General features: G+C 43.8%; 1 long non-coding RNA gene across 2 annotated transcripts; it reads left to right on the forward strand.

Annotated features, from left to right (window-relative positions):
* The first annotated feature begins 243 nt into the window (after positions 1–243).
* Positions 244–5122, forward strand: LOC118699068 (uncharacterized). Of its 2 annotated transcripts, XR_008508943.1 has the most exons (4): positions 244–353; positions 1109–1255; positions 2937–3145; positions 4311–5122. It is a non-coding gene; the product is annotated as an uncharacterized LOC118699068 (long non-coding RNA). The 2 variants fall into 2 exon arrangements; XR_004982020.2 differs by having other exon boundaries at positions 244–1255.
* The last annotated feature ends 13487 nt before the right edge of the window (positions 5123–18609 follow it).

An 18609-nucleotide genomic window follows, 5' to 3' on the forward strand; every position in this document is an offset into this window, starting at 1 on the left:
TCCGGAGCCGGAATGGAAATGAGTGTTTACACGTCAAAACGACGACAGCCATCCTGACGTCAAGTGTACCTGGCCCCCGGGCCGGGGGGGGTGATTCCCGGGGGGGCGCGGAAGGGAACGGGATGGAGGCGGGGGCGCGGGGGCGAAGCCCGGCGGGCCCCGGGGCACGGGAGGGGGATGGCGGGGGTGGCAGCGGCTCGGCGGGACGGGGGATGCGGGGTCTGGTCCGCGAGGGTCGGTCCGTGCCGGTGCGCGATCGTTTCCATTATCGCAGGTGATCGGTGAGACCGAGCCCGAGCCGAGGTGAGGCAGGAGCGCGGACCCGCCCGCCCCTCGCACCCATCCCGTCGCGGGTGGGTTTTCTGCCCCCTCTCGCCTCGGTGCGAGGGCAGAGCGAGGTGAATTTGGCATTTTTTTGACCAATTGGGCTCCTAACCCGGGACCCACCGGGCGGCACAGCGCGATTTCCGTGCATTGTCCCCCGACACCTCTGGCACACCACAGACGTGCTGCATTAATGGGCACCCTGCCCACCCCGGTGATGGTGGGCAAATATGTTTATCCTCGAATAAAGTTATTAATTTTGTACAATTTCTCGTTTAAGAATAATTTCAATTTCTTTTTCTTTTAATCGCATCCAGTGGTCTGCATGTTGCACTTTTTTAGCAATTACTTTAATTTGTTAAACAGTTATTTACACATTTTCATTTTGCATCTGCATTTCCCCAGCCCCTTCAGTTTTATTTAACATTCCCTCTACCTTTTCATTGTCTTTTCACCTGCTAGAAAATGCTTCTAAAACTTTCCCGATGTTCTCTAAATGCCCTTTCCCTCTGAAACTGAACCTTTTAGCATCTTCACTTTATGGTGCACTGTATTTCATGTCTTGATTCTTCCAACTTTTTAACTGTAAATTTCAGCAACCTGGTTTTAGATCTGTGCTCCAATACTGTGCTTCCTTCCATTTATTATGGAGTGACAGATACGCCTGCCTTGCTCTTTACTGGCTTCTAAAATGGGAAAATAACCAAAACATAAATATGAAACAATGAGGAGAGGAAAATATTTTAAAAGATCATTGCTTCAGTGTCTGACATCTCATTCCCAGGCATCACCACAAGAGTGGATATGGTTCTGGCCAACTCCATGGACCCACAGGGATCAGGGGGCTGCAATCACTGCCACTGCTCTGCCAGCTGTAAGAGTAGGAGCCTCAAAAAACAGGAATATGAATGGATCCCGAGAGGGAGAAGAGGTGAGTGTGTAGTGAGTATACTAGAAATGCCAAGAGAATATCAATAAATATTGATATAGAATAGGACACTGATAAAATGGCACTGGAACACCATCCTCTTGCTCACCCACGTTTGCTTTCTGCAACGTGGTGTAACAACAGGTCAAGGTTCACCAAAGCCAAGGCAGCAACCAAGGCACGTGGTTCCCATTCATTTTAATTTATTTTATTCTCTGCATGGTTTTCTCAGTGCTCACTGCCAAAAATATAATTTCTTCACTTTCCTGGACAGATGCCTTAAAGATCCCTCTGTTCCATTTTTAGAGTTGTTTCTGAGGCTTTATTTAAATGTGGCCACCTCGCCAAGCAATTTCTGATTCCATGTGGGTTTTTCCTGTATGAGTGTTACCACCAGTGGTAACACAAACTGCTTTTTTACCTCTCATTCCTCATCACTGACCCTGCAAACTGGCATGGCTTCTTTGCTGCATTTTGTGCTAAGGAACTCTGCAGAAATATTGCCTCCATACAGAAATTGAATCAGAGCTGCATGTACATATAATGACAATTTATATCCTCAAGTCTTTAAGTAGTAGTTAGAATATCTACATCCACAGGAGTGTTTTGAAAGTCTAGGCACTCTTTTCTAAATGATAAATTCATTCACATGTGTTTGGTTTTTAAGAAATCCTTCCATGCAGGATGGTGGGCTGTGTACAGAGTTCTGAATTGTGCTGGAGAAGGAGCCTGTGCCACATGGACTTGGTTATGTCATTCATTCAGGAAAGATGCTGTCCAATGCACTAAATTCCCATCTAATAATAGCACAATAAATAGGAACAGCTTGCTCAGCAGCATCAGGTGGAGTCAAAGATAATTGTTTTATGCTTCATAAACAATTTAGGCTTGTTGTTTATCAGTGAAATATTTATTTAGTCCCTACTGCACCCAGTGTTATTCTATCTGAGTGTAAGATCTGAAACAAGGTTGATTATGAAAATTTATTTCTTCTTTTTAACATGGAATTCAAGGTAGATCTGCTTCCAGGGGATCCACATCCCAATAAAAACCTGGTGCAGATTTTTTTTTTTTTTTTTAATGTGGGAATCATTACAATCCCCAAACAAAAATATACCCTTGTAGACCTAGTGCAAAATATTCCTTGCACATAGGTAAGATATCCACCAATACAGCATGGAACACTGAGGATGAAATCCTAAGTTACAAGGGCCAGGAGTTTACCTGAGTGGGGTTTTCTCCCTTATTGTCAAAAGGCATGCAAGTATTTGAGGCTGTATCTGTGTTTTTGTACCCACATTTCTGATCCTCCAAAGACTTGTCCATGAAAAAGGGAGACAGGCTGGTTTTGAAATGCCAGATACTCACACACAGCACCCCCTTTCCTTGCTTGTTAGTAGACATAACTTATTTAAACCTGGTAATCCTTATTCAAAGTTCAAGTCCATAATCTGGAGCCCAGCTCTCTGCTGGCTGCCATGGCACCTCTCCAGACATCTGTTCCTGGTGTGGGGAACATCACTCTCTGCAGCTGGTGAAGCCCTGTGGCTTCACCACGTCCACACTGATGTCCAACAAACCCATCCCTTTAGTCAGAACTGTGCAACGGGGAAAGCTGGAGGAGTTCAGGAGCTTCAGCAGCTCTGAATAGTGGCCAGAGCTCTGTGAAATTTGTCTGTTACAGGGTGAGAAGCACAGGCATGAAACTCTGCAAGCTGTGAATTGAGAAATCTGTCACAGAAATGAAAGTACCCCAGGAAGGGATAAAGTGAGAAAGATGCATTTCTTCTTCTTCTTTGTGCACCTTGTAGAAGAGGAGCAACTGTCTTGCTGAGGCAATGAAGGAAAGAGCAGAGATAAACAGGAGCAGGACATAAGGAAAACCAAAGGCAGGTAAAAGCACCATGTTTATCTGCAGAAAATTCAAAGGGGTTCAGGAGGATGCCACTGTTTTATCATCTTGCTTTATTGCAAGTATATTTTGGATGAAGAAAGGTATTATGTAATGACATTTCCTTTTAGATAGTGACAATGTAAAAGCCAGACAGGAGATTCATCTCTGATGTCATATCTTGATCAGCCCATTTGATTTTGCAAGATCAAGCCAAGCATATTTTGTCTACCCACAGAGCTTGCTTTCAATATGTAGGCTGAATTTGGGTTAAAATACTGGTATTTCTTGATGGGTAAACAACAAACCCTCTCTGTGTGAAACCAAAATAGGTGTGTTTAGGGAGCAGGAGGAGCAAATCCTGAACATGTTACTGAGTCCCTGCAAACGCTGCTGGGTTGACAGGGAGAGATAAAACCAGGTCTTGACTCTTCTACCACCACAGACAACTGAAGCAGAGATTTTTTCTGTCCACTGCAAGCCTTGCTGTGACAGGAAGAGTGATGCAGAGACAGAGACTCATGCTGGGGGGGACAGATCAAAGCACAGGGATCAACATTCAGCCCAGTCCTAGACTAAGGAATTTTGGCTGCTGGGTATCACCATCCTTCACCTCTTAAGGGTGGCCCTCCAGCTGTTCAGCCACCTTTCTTCTCTTATTTTTCCTGCAAGTGCATTCACCCAGGAGAAAATAATTTGAAATCTCGTCAAAAATCTGTTATATAAAGGGACCATTGGCATTTCTGCCTGTGCCTCATTCCAAAATCTTCCTGGTTTTAAAACCACAAGGCCAGTAGGTCTTACACAGCTGTTGGGAGCTAAATGTTTTTTACCAACACAAAACTTCAGCCTGTGATGTATAAAATCAACCAGGAGTTGATATTATTTTACTGTTTCTGTTTGGAGGGTCCAATTTGAGGATGTTAACACCATTCAAATGGGAATTTGTGTTATATGTAGCTTTAATTTGCAAAGTCAGAGCACCACATTTTAAAACAAGAGTAGCTGGAAATGCAGTTTGATGCCTGAAGTGCTTGTGGTGGCTGCTGCAGTTTTAATTAGTTAAATACTAAAAAGGGCTGTGCTGCTTGTATTTAATTTGGCTGTGGACCGAAGAACACTCTTGAAACCCACTCTTTTACAGTAACACTATTTCTTTTTCTGCAGGAGCCAGCATTACAAAGCCATTGGAGGATGGCATAAAAGAGGCCATATGTGCAGGCAATCACAGAGGATAAGGGGGAACACCTGTTTTTCCATCAATTACAGCCTGTGAGCTCGCGGGGCATATTTATTCTGGGGGCATTACATTTGCTTGGGTAATAGCCCATGACACATTTCCAGTTTTACAGCAGACAAGCCCTGGGAAGGAGCTAATCATGTCTGTACAAATGAAACACAAACATGCCCTCCTGGCCATACACGTGGTTGAACAGGGGCCCCAGTGACACCAGGAGCCACCCGGGGCCAGCAGGAAGCATTTGGGGAACAACCTGGATGGGTCTGTTTGCTCTACAAAGCCAACCCGAGCAAAAAAGCCCTGGGAAAAGGCATAGGTGGGACTGCAGGAGAGGTGGATGCCCTCAGGGAAATGGTAATAATCTCCCTATTTGGTAAGGACAAAGTCCAACTCAAGTGTTTTACTGATGGCAATAGAAAGAGGTATTACTGGGGCTTGTAATTTTTTTTTTAATCGTAATAGAAGTGAACAAAGAAAGGAAATATTTTAAGGAAAAGTTTTATTTTTATTTTTAGTTTTAATTTTTTTATTTATTTTATTTTTATTTTATTTATTTTATTTTAATTTTATTTTAAAGGAAATATTTTGAAGAAACATTTTATCACCTGTACCTGCAAACCTGATGTCTTAAATTTCTTCATACATGTGTTACATTAGTAATAATATTTTATTCATGGTAATGATTTTATTCTACTTGCTTTCAAGATCTTCAATAAATCCCTATAGAAGGATGAATATATTCACAAATCTGTTGTTGATTTATTTTAATAACAGCGTAATTAATATTTAGCCTTGTTGAAAACATTTCTGAGATTTCAAAATTACTGTTTTAGTTACATGTTTATTTTTTAAGGGGGTGGTTTTGTATGAGTATTTTTAGAAGACTAAGTACATTGATTAATTATTTTAAATGGCTCTTATGCTGTGTTCTTCCTCCTCATGTTCCATTTCAAGTAGGATGAAACAGAAAGGACCGGAAAGAACAAAGAGCATGAATACATGAGAGAAGAGAAAAAATACATGGAAAAATGGATTAAACCCCATTCAGAGCTATATAAAAACCTACATTTAAAAAATATCTTGTCCTTTTCTCTCTCTCTTTCTTTTTTTTTTAAGTACTGAGTGGGTAAAAAAAAAATATTATTTTAGGTTAAAATTTCAGGAAAGCTTTCTTGTTGAGGAAAGCTTTCTTGTTTTCTTTCAGGAAAGCTAGTCCTGCTGAAGAAAAATGGGAGAAACTAAATTGCCAGTGCTCCTTACCAAAGCCAGTACTGGGTCTCTAATATACACACACAAGAGGAAAGAATCACAGAACAGAACAGGGTGACCAATGTTGGAAAAGACCCTTAAGTCCAGCCCAGCACTGCCAAGCCCACCACTCAGCTACATCCCTAAACTTGCTTAAAATTGGTCTAATTCCTTCATAGAGCATAAAATTCCTCTCCTCATCATCCCACCGCTTAAAGGACTTAACTTTGACTTGTATAATTCCAATGAGGAATAAGTCTAAGCATCCTTACACTGAAATTAAAACATCCCCATCTTGGTTTGGCCAATACAGCGTCAGGCTGCAGATAAGCCAGGCCTGTGCCTGGGTTTTGCTGCTCCTTGGGGCAGTATTTCAAATGTCTGTGCTACACAGCCTGTCGTGCTGGGTGACACGTGGCCACACATCTTGATTTTGGGTGCTTTCTGATGCTTTTGGATGCTTCCAAGGGCTGCCTGTTTACCTTCATCTAATAACTCAAGTGCTGCTTTCCATCAAATTATTACAATCTGGTTTCAAAGGTGCAAGAGTTTGGGCTACTGAGGTACCAGCGAGAGCTGGAAAATATTTCTTTAAATATTCTTTGAGTCCAGGTTTAGCTGCGATAAAGCAATGGCATTTCAAAGTAAATCACTCGGCCCCATCCAAAACTGATAAACACACAAAACCAGTCCTTCTGTTTGTGTGTCATGAATGTGGTTGGAAGCATTTTTACCAATCCTGTGGCAGCCAAAGCAAACACAATTTTTAAGGGTAGGGTATGCATTTTAGAAAATCCTTCAAAGATGCAGCAGCAAATTCAGAGGTTTTCCACAGTGCATGGTCATACACACCTCCATCCAACTCTGTCCCATGGAAGGTTCATCCAGGACCTCCAGGTTCCACTGTCTCCTCAACAGAGACTTTTCCTGGACCCAGAAAGGAATGCCAAGTTTGTTTTTTTTTTATATCACGTAAACACTCAACCCATTAAAAAAAATGCCTGGATCTTGCTGTGCTGGGCCCTGCATCTGTTCTACTGCTGAATCCTTTCCCCAGGGGATTTTCTAGAGGCGTTTTCAAAAACCTTCTGCACCACAGGAAATATAAGCCCAAAATGACAACAAAAACCCAAGGTGCCACTCTAAATTAAAAGAGTATTAAGTGCTGATGGTACAAAGTTATTAAATGCCTTCATATGTGTGGTGGGATGGCCAGGACTGCCTGCCAGGCCTCCACCCTGCTGCTTTCTCCCTCATCCTTCTCCAGAGGGTGGTGGAAAAGAAATAAGCAACAGCAGCAGCTCATGGGTTGAGATAAGGACAGGGAGATCTCTACTTGCCAATTACATTGCAGGCTAAACAGATACGACTTGGGGGAAATTAATTTCATTTAACTAATTCAATTTAATTGACAATAATTTATTACTGCTTGAAAATAAGGGTAGGATGGTGAGAAGCAGAGATAAGAAGGAAAACCTGTGCTTCCCACTTTGTGGGCTGCAATACATGATCCTGTGACTAAGCGCCCTGTACCACAGCAAATGGAGCTGCCCTGGCCCTGCTGATCTCAGGGAGACTTCTGAAACCAAGAGGTCTTCTGAGAAGTCTCCTCACCACTCTGTTGGGACTTGGCTGTGTCTTTCTCAGCATCCAGCACCGTTAGAAGGGCATGGTTGAGGCAGGGGCCCATGCCATCAATAAATACAGAAGAAGGGACCCCTTCTGAGCAGCTGTCTTCCCTGAAATTTTTGCTTAGCCTTTCAGTGTAGAGTTTGCTCCACCATCTCACTTTCTCATGCCCTCCTCCTGGGCAGTAGGAAGAACAAGAAGATGGCACCTGGATCTGCTTTTCCCCTCCAGTCAGGAATAGGAAGGACCTGGTCAGGGATTTAAGATAAAGACAAGAAATTGGGAGAGTCAGTGAACCAAACTTGGACTGGAAACAGCCAGAACAGTGGAATAACTGTGGGGAATGTTTTACTGTTGCAACGTTGTGAGGGGCCCAGTACTGGAGTTTTATCATGTTTGTAAATTGGCCACTTTTGTTGGTGTTGTGATGGCATTACTTTTGTTCTGGTGTGGGGAATATTTTGGTGTGAGGAATGTTTTGGTGTGGGGACAGGCACCTGTGCAGGGGCTCATTCTCAGCCAGGAGCTCATGGAGAGGACCCTGGCATGGGCTTACCTGAGGGGGCTGCAGCCCAGGGAAAGGGCCTGTGCTGGAGCAGAAAGGAAGTGTGAGGAGAAAGGAGTGTCTGAGGGAATGTTATGAGCTGATGACAGTCCTCATTCCTCATTGCTTCACATTGCTTGGGTGGGAGGAGGTAGAGTCAGAAATGGAGGGTTGAAGGGGTGAAAGGCTGAAGGGAAAGGCTTTTTTTAGTTTCCATCTGGCTGGAATGGAGGTCATTTCCCTCACAGCACCATGTGTGCTATGCATTTGCTGTGAGCTGTGCTGCTCACCCCACATTGAGGTTTCCTCTCTTTTCTCCACCCTGTCCCAAAGCAAGCAGTCTGGGAGTGGGATGGAATTTAGGAGGGGACATGGAGATATTCAAGCTGACCTTGGGGCTATCCCATGCCGTGTGATGTCAGGCTCAGCATAAAAGCTCAGGGAAAGGAGGAGGAAGATGGGATGTTGGTGATTATGGCATTTGTCTTTGCAAGTGGCCATTAATCAAGCTGAGGCTCTGCTTCCCAGGAAGCAGCTGGACATCTGCCTGCCAGTGGGATGTACTGAATGAATCCTTTCTTTTTCTTTGATTACATGGGCAGCTTTTGTGTTGCTTAATAAACTACATTATCTCAACCCGTGACTCTCTTCGCCTCCCTTTGAATTTTTTCCTCCCCAGCAAAAGGGAATGAGTGAAAGGCAGGGTGGATGCTTGGATGCTGGCTGGGGTCAGCCCACTGCAATGTGTCATCAGCATCTATAAATCATCACAAAGGTAATGTGCCTGTTGAGATTTGGGATTTATAACATTTGCAATGAAAGGCAGGGGAGCCAAGAGGAGACACGAGACCCTTTCCCCACCTGTAGTGTCTCAGCATCCTGTGCTGCCACATGGAAGGGATTAAATCCCCCACAAGCAAAGCAGAACCAGGAGCTGTCCAAGAAGCAGTGAACAGTGTTGGTGGGGTTCAAAGGAGGTGCTGCATGCTTTAGCAGGAAAATTACCCCTAGAGACGTCTACTGGCAGTTCTGAATTTACTGCGTAAACCTGAACCCATCTCTTTGGGTTTGTTTGTTGTTTTTTTTTTTTTAATGTTACATTCCACACAGTGTCTGCCAGTTATCTAAGAAATATTTCCTTTGTCACCAACAAAAGTAGCAGTTTCATGTGACACTGGATGTTTTAATCTCATCCTGTATTTGAGGAAGGCCCCAAAAGAAGAAGAAGTGTGTATGTCTAAAAGATCACCCCAAATCACCTTTCTTATGCCAAACATAAGAAATGTATTCCTCCTGTATAGAAAAGACATGTTGGAATTTCCCCAGCTGCCACTGCTGGATCCAGGGAAGAGCAATCTGTCATCCTTTCCTCTAGGAAAAGACAATTCAGGCAGAGCACAGAGCCACAGGATTGGGGAGGACCTTGCAGGACAAACAAAGCCAACCACATAAGCAGAGAAAATTCAGCTCCCAACAAGCTAAAATTAATTCCAGTGACAGTTGAAAACATTAAGCATCTTCCAAGATGATGGTGTCTAGCCACAGGCAAAAATGTCCTTTCTGGGGAATACAGTCACTCGAGTATCATCAGAAAAGAGATGTAAAAGGTTAGCAAAATCAAAGCACATGCATTTGAAACTGCAGTCATCTCACACAAATGTTTCAGTAGTCCTGCAAAAGCCACCAGACTGGGTGCAGAACAAAAGGTATCCCACCATAATATTGCTGGGGAATTGAATGGACCTACATAAATAGAAATACTTGGGGTTTCTTGGAATTTTACAGAACGTTTAACAAGCCCCATTCTCTGCAATAAGGTATTATGGACAGCCTGCTTTTATGTAAGCTGCTTTCCATCAACCCATTTCCTTTGTCTTCAGTTGCTCCTGATGTGTTTGAACAGATGTCACATAAAGATGTATTTAGTCACATTAAAATCAAAGCCTTCGTTTAGATGCAAGCAAGCACTCCCAGTTAGCTCCCCATAGATCAGATACTTCTGTATTTTATTGTTCAAATCTACCAAGGTAAAACAGTTCCATCCAAGATTAATACCAGCAATATTTCCAGAAAAGGTTATCCTGAATCCTATTATTGGGTGTTTTTGTGTTTTTATATAACCCACATGAGATCCTGTTGCTAAGCAGAAAGCAAAATCAATATAGAAGGCAAACCATACCAGCTCCTCTTTGAATTGCTGTAGACATTTCACTTTCTTGCAGCTGCTTCTCTTCTAATGGTTTTCTCCCATAAAAATCTGGCTTGACTTTGTGACTACCATTTTATAGTTCACCATATCCTAGAATATATCACATAAGACATTGTACTATTTGGTTTCAATGTACCACTTTGATGAAGCTGCTAAGACAGCCTTCATTAGTAAATGACCTTCTCTAACTAAGGAGTGAAATGAGATAAATTTTAATTAGACATTCCTTCAGCTACTCTGCCAGTATCTTTATGTCTCTTTCTCCTCCATCCAAATCACAGCAACTTTTGCTGAAATTATGTGTTGCAGACAATTCCTTATTTTCAGTGACAAGAACCACTTAAAAGCTTGCTCTCCATGTCAAGTAAATAAAAAGTATATTTTATTTTTCTAACAGGATACAGTCATTGAACAATCAATCTCCGGTGCCATAGCTGCCAGGAAGGGTCATGCATGGGAATGGAGCTCTTCCTTTGTAACTCATCCTTTCTCCTTCTCATGGGTCTGACAGAAGTCCTGGTCCTGTTCAAGATGTTGTAGATATACAGGATGTATGTATGTTATAGTCCCAGTAATTTTAGCCATGTTTCGTCATAGAATCACTGGGATTGGAAAAGCCCATAAGATCATCAGGTTCAACTCAACCCAGTGCTGCAAAGCCCACCACAGAACCATTTCCCTTAGTCTCACATCTACATGTCTTTTAAATCCTCCCAGGAATGGTGACCCCATCACTGCCCTGGGAAGCCTATTCCAACCCCTTTGGTGAAGAAATTTCCCAATTAATTCCAAATTAAACCCTCCCTGGCACAATTTGAAGCCATTTCCTCTTGTCCTATTGCTTCCAGATATTTATTCTGGACTAAGATCATTGTTTTGGTGCACTGTGTGGTATTGGCTTTTGATATGACAGTGTTGCTGGTTGTGAAACTCACCTTATCTATGTGTTCAGTACTCCAATCCCCTTCATACTTCATGAGTCATCTAGTGGAAGCATCTTCCTCCATCTTGATCCTTCCCTGAGGAGACAGGCATTGACAAAGCCTTTGGGAAAATGACATGAGCCCTCAGACTCTGGAGGTTTCTCCTGCCAAGTGTGAGGGAAAGGAATCCTGAGCTCTGGTTGTGCTGAACCCCTCCTGAACTGTGTCATCAATCTCTGCAATGTGCAGATTCTCTGCCCCAGTGTCCAAAATTGGTCTCCAGGCCTCATTTTCTGTCTCCCCACCAGGCTGGCAGGAGGGCAGGACCTCCCTCTGACAATTTGGCTGCTGCCTGGGCACAGTTCCATAGCTGGAACCCAGAGCATTCTCTCAGTGCTCCCCCAGAAGTTCTGTTGGGAGGGTGAGCCCCTCCTGCTCATGGCCACGGACCAGGGCACTCTGGCAGCCCTGTCTGTGCCTCATGGTGCTGCATGGATCATCTCTGCCCACTGCTCTCTGCTCTTGCTCTGAGCTGTGCACGTGTCTGGAACGAACAGCCCAAACTGATACCAGCACAGCCCACTCCACAGTCCAGCATGGGTGTCCTGGTTGAGGGCAAATTTGGGAGAGAACCCCCAAAGGGGCTCCTCTAGAAAGCACATTCAAGCGGTCCCTCTCACAACCAGTTTGGGAGAAAATACCTCCTTGGAGAAAAGTGGAAAAACCTGTTTATTAAGCAATAAAATCTAAACAATATTAAACAATGAAACCTCTTGCCGCTCCAAAAGAGAGACAAACTCACAAAGTCTCCTCCGTGGGCTGTGGCTCAGCTCACTCAGTCTCTTATCAGTCCTGTTGTGCTGGAAATGCTGCTACCCAGGCCCAGCCCAGTGGGTCACAGGTGTCAGCTGCCAGTGCTCTTCTGTTATTCAGTCTGGAGAAGGTCTAAACAGGTCCAAAGAAAAGAGGAAAAACCTCCCCACAGTCTAGGGAACTTCTTTGTCTCAGCTAGCTAAAACAAACTAAAAGCAAAGGAGAGCTCTGTCTTGCCTTCTGTCTATCCGCAGACATCACAGTCCAGGAGCAGGAATGTGGAGGAGTGAGTGCAGTTTCTGCACAGAAACTTCGTGCTTCTCTCCCCCCCTTCACTCTTGGAACATGTCCTAAAGGTGCAAAACTTATTATTCAGCATAAACAGAACAAGACAATTGGGGATAAAAGCATGATATTGTCAACCTAGGACAATGGGTATGACCAGAATGGTCAGTGACATCCCAAGTGACACCTGGGCTGGTGCCTGAGTGGCCACACACTCATCCTCAGCCACAAGAAGGAGGAGATTAGACAGACAAATGTTGCTGACTGCCTGTCCAGACTCTTGAGCTATGAGGACATTCATGATACCACACTGCACATGCACTCCAACGTGGTCTGAAGCTCTGGACAAACCCAATCAGACAAACAGCCTCGGTTCACCCTCTGCCTTCAGACAGTAGGATTGAGAGCCATGCTGCTAAATCTCTTTTCTGTTGCAGAAATCAACTGCTTTACTTCTTTAAGCTGGAAATTCCTCTCAGCACTTCTGAAAAAAAAAAAAGCCAAACCCAACAACCAAACCAAAAATATTCCATCCTGAATACCCAGAACAGAAATAAATGTCTCGTGATTGAGCAGATATAGCACAGCTTTTGCCAGATTAAAAGGATGATTAATTCATACACTTTATACTTACAAGTTATTTTGGAAAGAGCGTGAGCAATATATGCCTGGAAATTCCCAATTAGATTCAAGAGCATGTTGGAGTGAGCAGGCCCACGCCCACAGGAGCAGATGTTTGTTTGCACTATCAGAGTGTCATGTATCACCTACACAACTGATTTCAGAGATGAGAGGGGTGGTTAAATGGCTCTGCAGTATTCAAAGTGACCGTGACATTCATTTGAACATTGCACTTCTCAGAATAAACAGCTCTTGAAGAAAATTTCAGAACAAAATGCCAATGAGAGATAGAGAGAAAGAGAGAGAGAGGGAGAGAGAGAGAAGAAAATTCTAACCCTGTTTCCTGAGTGGAAGCTTTTGTGCTGATATTTTTCTGAGAGCTAAAAAAAAGGTTGGGAGGGAGGGAGTGTAGGGGAAAAGAGAGAGAAAAAATATACTGAACATGCAGTCAGACACCTGATAGTTTTCTAATGACTTCTGTGGGCTTTAGTAGGTTTAGGAGATTGTCTCTGGTGCAATTCTCTGGCCTTGCTGGCATCTAGCTCCCCTTCTGGATTTTGGGGAACTTGTGTGTCTGCTCCTCTGTCCATGTGCTACTTCGTCTCTTGCCTTGCCTTGCTTTGCCTTCCTTCCTTCAACTGACAAAGTTTAAGAGGTGTTGTGTCAGCATCTTGGTGTTTCTTTCAGGTTGCTTCCTTGAAAAAAAACCCATCTGGGTTGCCAGAGCAATGGATGTTCCAGGCAGGCAGCCTGGTATTCTCATTTATCTGTTCCGTGCTCATCAGGTGCTCGTGTGCCACACCATGGTGTCCATCTCTCTGGGTGCCTCCCTGGCTGCAGATCCAGGGCAGTGATGGTCCTTGGAAAGGTGGGAGAGGCTGTCACTCCTCCTTTCTGCCTCTTCTTTTGGCTTGTGCAAGCAATGGAAGAGGACTAAGCACAAAAACAGAGCTGCAAAGCAGAATTTTCTCACTGCTGCAAGGTTACAAAACTCCCAAATCTATTCGCACATGAGGTTTCACCAGCATTGCTAGGACCAGCTCTTAGTTGGAAAGAAAGCCAAAAATCATAGATCTCTTTCAACTGAATAAACAATGACATACGTTCTGGTTTTACAAATGCTAAGAATATCTTGAGGAGAAATCCCAATGCTTTTTTTAATACGTACTCTGACAGTGTCCCATAATTCCTCTTGGGAGAGTGGCAAGTACAGAGATAAAACACAAAGACAGCATGATTCATCAACTTACTCTTTACAAGGAACAGATTTGTTATTTCTCTTTTGTTCAGAGGGAAACTGCAGGGAGAGGGAGATGCCATGACTTTTAAGGGACCATGCAGCCAGACAGATGAAATCTCAGCACTCAGGGGACAAGCCAGTGCTTTATCCAGACACTGAGTTAACTTAAAAAATCAGTTTCATTCCTCATATCCATTGGAAGCCAGTTTTCAAGCGTTGAAGTTGCTTAGTTAGCTCCTAATTTTTCCACTGAAGCAAGTTGGCTCTGCCCCCCTGAAGGGAGGAGAAGGTGGATGTTTACTGACAAGCAACAATCACCACTGTGCAGAGCTTTGAAATCCCGGGCTCTACTCATCATTTTGCTGATACCATCAAGAGCCAACCAAACAGCAGCAATATATTCAACATTGGGAAAAAAAAAACCCAGCAAACAGCAAACATTGGTATCCACCGATATCTAATTTCTAGGATTTCCTTCAAAATCCTCTTCAAACTATACTGAGGGCAGAGGTAAAATAATGCAGATATGTCAAGTCCCATCTCTGATCATGTTGGCGTCATTTTGGTTAAAATGTGGCCCATTAGATTTGAATTCCCCCTCCAAAAATCATAAAACCATGGAATTAAAGAAGCATTGAAACATCAAATCATAGAATCATAGAGTCCTAGAATCATAGAGTCCTAGAATCATAGAGTCATAAAATTGTAGGATCATGGAATGGTTTGGGTTGGAAGGGACCTTAAAGTCCATCCAGTTGTACTCTGTCTCTCACTGGCAGGGACATCTTCCCCTAGACCAGGTTGGTCAGAGCCCTGTCCAGCCTGGCCTGCAGCACTCCCAGAGATAGGATATGCACAGTTCCTCTGGAAACCTGTGCCAGTGCCTCACCACCATCACAGTGAAGAATTTCCTCAAATGTTTATTCCTCTTAAACCAAGTTTTTATCTAAAACTGGGGAAATCCATTGCTATGTTGCTTTATGGGAACCCTGCCTGGTTTTTCCTTGTGTGGCTCCAGGGGCTGCCCACATGCGTGGGTTCATGCCCTGAGAAGAGCACAGAGACCCTTGGAATACAACAGGAAGGGTGCCAGCAGGTTTCTGGGGATTTGTGGCCCCTCACCTGCCAGTGGTAACCCCATGGGGCCCCCAGGTCTGCTGCTGGATGCAGCAAAGGGCCAGGGCAGCACCGGGACAGAGGTCTCAGCTCAAGGCATTTGGGTCATTGTGAACTCATTTTTATCTGCTGCACTTCTGTGACATAAAGAAGTGCCTGATCCTGGCTTTTTCTTTTTTTATTTTTAAGGATCCATTGTGCTCTGTCAGGGAAGTGCTGGTTCTGCCCTGTTTTTCTCTTCCCTTTGATATGAAATAGATGAGACTCAAGACTACCTCTGGCTCCTTTTCTGCTGTGCTAATGAGGTGGCTGCAGCACAAGGCACAAGCAGGCGGGAAGGATAAAAAAAAAAAAAAAAAGAAAAAAGGAAAAAAAAGTGCATGAGAAAAAGCAGAAGCCCTAAAGGCAAGTTTTTCATGTCAAAACACTTGTTGGCTGCTTGTTTGGAGTGCTTGGATTTGAACAATATACAAAAGGCAGTGGCCTGCATCCTCCCAGTTGGAGCCTTGGGCAGACCAAGGGAAGTGCCACAGCTGCTGCTGCTGCTCTATGCCACTGAGCAGGCCACAAGATGCTCTTGTTTCAATTTATTTTTAGATATGGAAACCTCTGCTTCTCTCTGGTACTCAGCATTGCTGCACCAAGAGGGCTGTCAGAGGAAATTCAGTTTCTGAGCTCCCTTTTGCTGTGACCTTATCATCTACAGCTCTGAGCTCTGCTCAACATTTCCAGCAAAACCTTACTCTCCAGACTGTCTTGATGTTTTTTTTTTAAGCACTGACGCCACTCGTAAAATTTCAGAAAAATAAGATAATTAGTGCTGCTTGTAAGTAACTTTTAGGGAAAAGTCAGCTGCTCTGCATTCAGCATATGCTCAAGCAGTTCTTCAAATGCTTGAAATTTTATCTCCAGCTTCCTGTGGATGAACAGGTCACATCTAAACTGTGTCATAACTGAAGTGGCACCGGAAAATTATAGGTATCAGAAACCTGCAGACTGTGTTAAATACGGAAGACTAAAAAGGGCACTGAAGAAAATAGAGAAGGTGAAGAGAGATTTGTGGTAAGAGCATCGTGGTAGTGGAGGATACCTTCTGTCACTACTTCAAGGAGGTGTGTTTACCACGAATTTTGGTGTTAGCTCTGATCTCAGCTGTCATCTGCCACTGCTGAACAGTTTGCAGTTGTCCTCCTAGCCCTGTTTCTAGGGGTAAAAAGCATTTCTGAGCCTTTCTGGTTTCAGGGCTGATTGATGGCTTTTTGAAAGAAAGGGTGTGGATGAAGGAATAAGCCAGTGGTGGTCACTATCCATAGGACATGGGGTCACTGCCAATGGCATCTCCACTGCCCCATGGCCACCACTGGCCTGGCAGACCATTACCTTTCCCTGCTGGATTCATAAATATTTTCTCATTCTTCTCAAACATTGCAGTAGCCCCATGCTCCTCCATGCATGCTTTAAAATAATAGAAGTAATTAAAAATAATGTCCCCAACATGAAGGTAAGAGCAAAGTAACCAAGCTAAGCCGTCAGATTAATAACATTCATCTGTTTTTCAATGAGCCCTGATTCCTTTGAAATCAGTTGCAAGCTTGAAGGAAGATATTTCTTTCTGTCTACTGAGTCTTCCTGCCTAATTGCTGCAGCTAACCCATTTCAGGCAGGCTACCTTTCCCCTGCTTGCTCCCCTTGAGAGAAGCAACAGCTTGTTCTTATGAAGAAGCATTTCTCTTGATCTCTGTAGTGCCTCTCATCCTAATTGCAGCTATCTCATTTAAAACGTCTCCTTATCTTACCAATTAAAAATCAGCCCCAGGGTCTGATTCCTGTCCTCTCAGCTCCCCAGCAGGGAGCTGGTGGCTTGCAATCAAGCTTGAGCCTTGTTCCCTCTCTCCTGAGCTGACAGGCTGGTTCAGAGGGACTGATGAAGGCAGGAGATATTATTTGTGTAAGGTCCCTATCAGCAAGCCCAAGACACAACCTGCAGATACCCACCTGCCAGCACTACAGCTGACAGGCTGTGCCATAATAGCTGCTCACTGTTACAGTGCTCTCTAATTTAAAAAAAAAAAAAGAAGAGGAAAAAGGCAAGAATAAAAAAAAAAAAAAAAGAAGAAAATAGAAGGGAAGCTTTCTGCATACTAAACACCCTCCACTTGTCAGCACGGATGCACAGATGTGTTTCCAGTTGCTCCCCAGGGACAGGGAGCAGAAGTGTTGCCAGAAATGGCCATGGGAGCAGAACCTTTCTGAAGTCACTGATGATGGCTAACAGTGCTGGGCATGGGTGATAGAGATTGGGCATTGCCTTCCAGGGGCTGGAAAACACTTGGATCTCCTGCCTCCAAGGGCGGGGAGGACAGGGCATGCTCCCTCCAGCCTTCTTCAAGGGACTACCCTTCCATTTCAGTCCAGACCTGCCTTCTTTCTTCCTCCCATATTTCCCCTTGGAGTCTGACTCAACAGGCCAGTTGTGTCACTGCAAGGCTGGATAATTTATTTTCCTAAAATAAAAAAAAAATAAAAAAAAAACCAACAAAAAAACCCCAAACAAACAAAAAAACCTACAAAAAACCAAAAAAGACAACAACAAAAAATTAAAAACCCACAAAAAACCAACCAACCAAAAAAAAAAAAAAGGCAACAAAAGCACCCAACCCAGATCTATTTATTTTAAACATACACAGAAGTGCAGGATTTACATATAACCCCTTCTGACTGGCAAGAAAGAGAAAAAAAAAGCCCCCAACATTTAAAATCAGTCTTTTTCACTGATGGGAGAGCAGTGCTTAGTATTCAGGGCACCACATCTGAATACATTGAGTAAATTATATGTGCCAAACTATTCACGCTTCGCCTGACTACAAGATTTACTCACACAACCAGCCACAGAAACGACATAATAAGAAACCTTCAGCATATTTCCAGAATACAGATATCCCGGCTGGGGAGCCAGCCTGACAAGGTGGTTTGTGCTCCAGGAGAGGAAGGATCCACTTCTGCTGTAGGTACTCATTTAGGGAATCCAAAATCTGGCATCCTAGGCAGATCCGGTGTTTCATGCCCGTATCAACCCTTCTTTCTCTGCACAAAGAAATATTGTTTTTTTCTTTTATCCCACCTGGGGTTCTTTCCTGCTCAGACACGCTTGAGATGATTAAGCTGGATGTGTCAGTATGTCTGAGAGCTTGCACCGTTTCCCAAAGAGCTGGTGGAGGGAAGCTCTGCTAGTTGGATGCGTGTACAGTCTGCCATGGGGGCACTACTTCAGGGTCACACTCAGAGAAATGAAATGCTCCATGCAGTAGCTACTAAAGGGAGATAAGAAAGAACAGTGTTTTTAAGTAGCTTCTACAACAAAAAATAAAAGATGGAAAAACCCTACCTGAAGGGTTTGGTTTCATTTCTGGCCCTAGCTAACACTCTGAAGGGTTTTTTCCAGCTCACAGCTGTGTGGAACACTGATGGATGTGCTGTCTCTGGTAAGTGTCTGACACAAACCACCCCACATGGAGACTGAGGCTCGCTTTGGAGAGTCAAATCTCTTTAAACTGAAATCAAACTGAGTGAGGGACAGGATCTCCATCCTCTGGTTGTG

The sequence above is a fragment of the Molothrus ater genome, chromosome Z, assembly GCF_012460135.2.
Source record: "Molothrus ater isolate BHLD 08-10-18 breed brown headed cowbird chromosome Z, BPBGC_Mater_1.1, whole genome shotgun sequence".
Lineage (NCBI taxonomy): Eukaryota > Metazoa > Chordata > Aves > Passeriformes > Icteridae > Molothrus > Molothrus ater.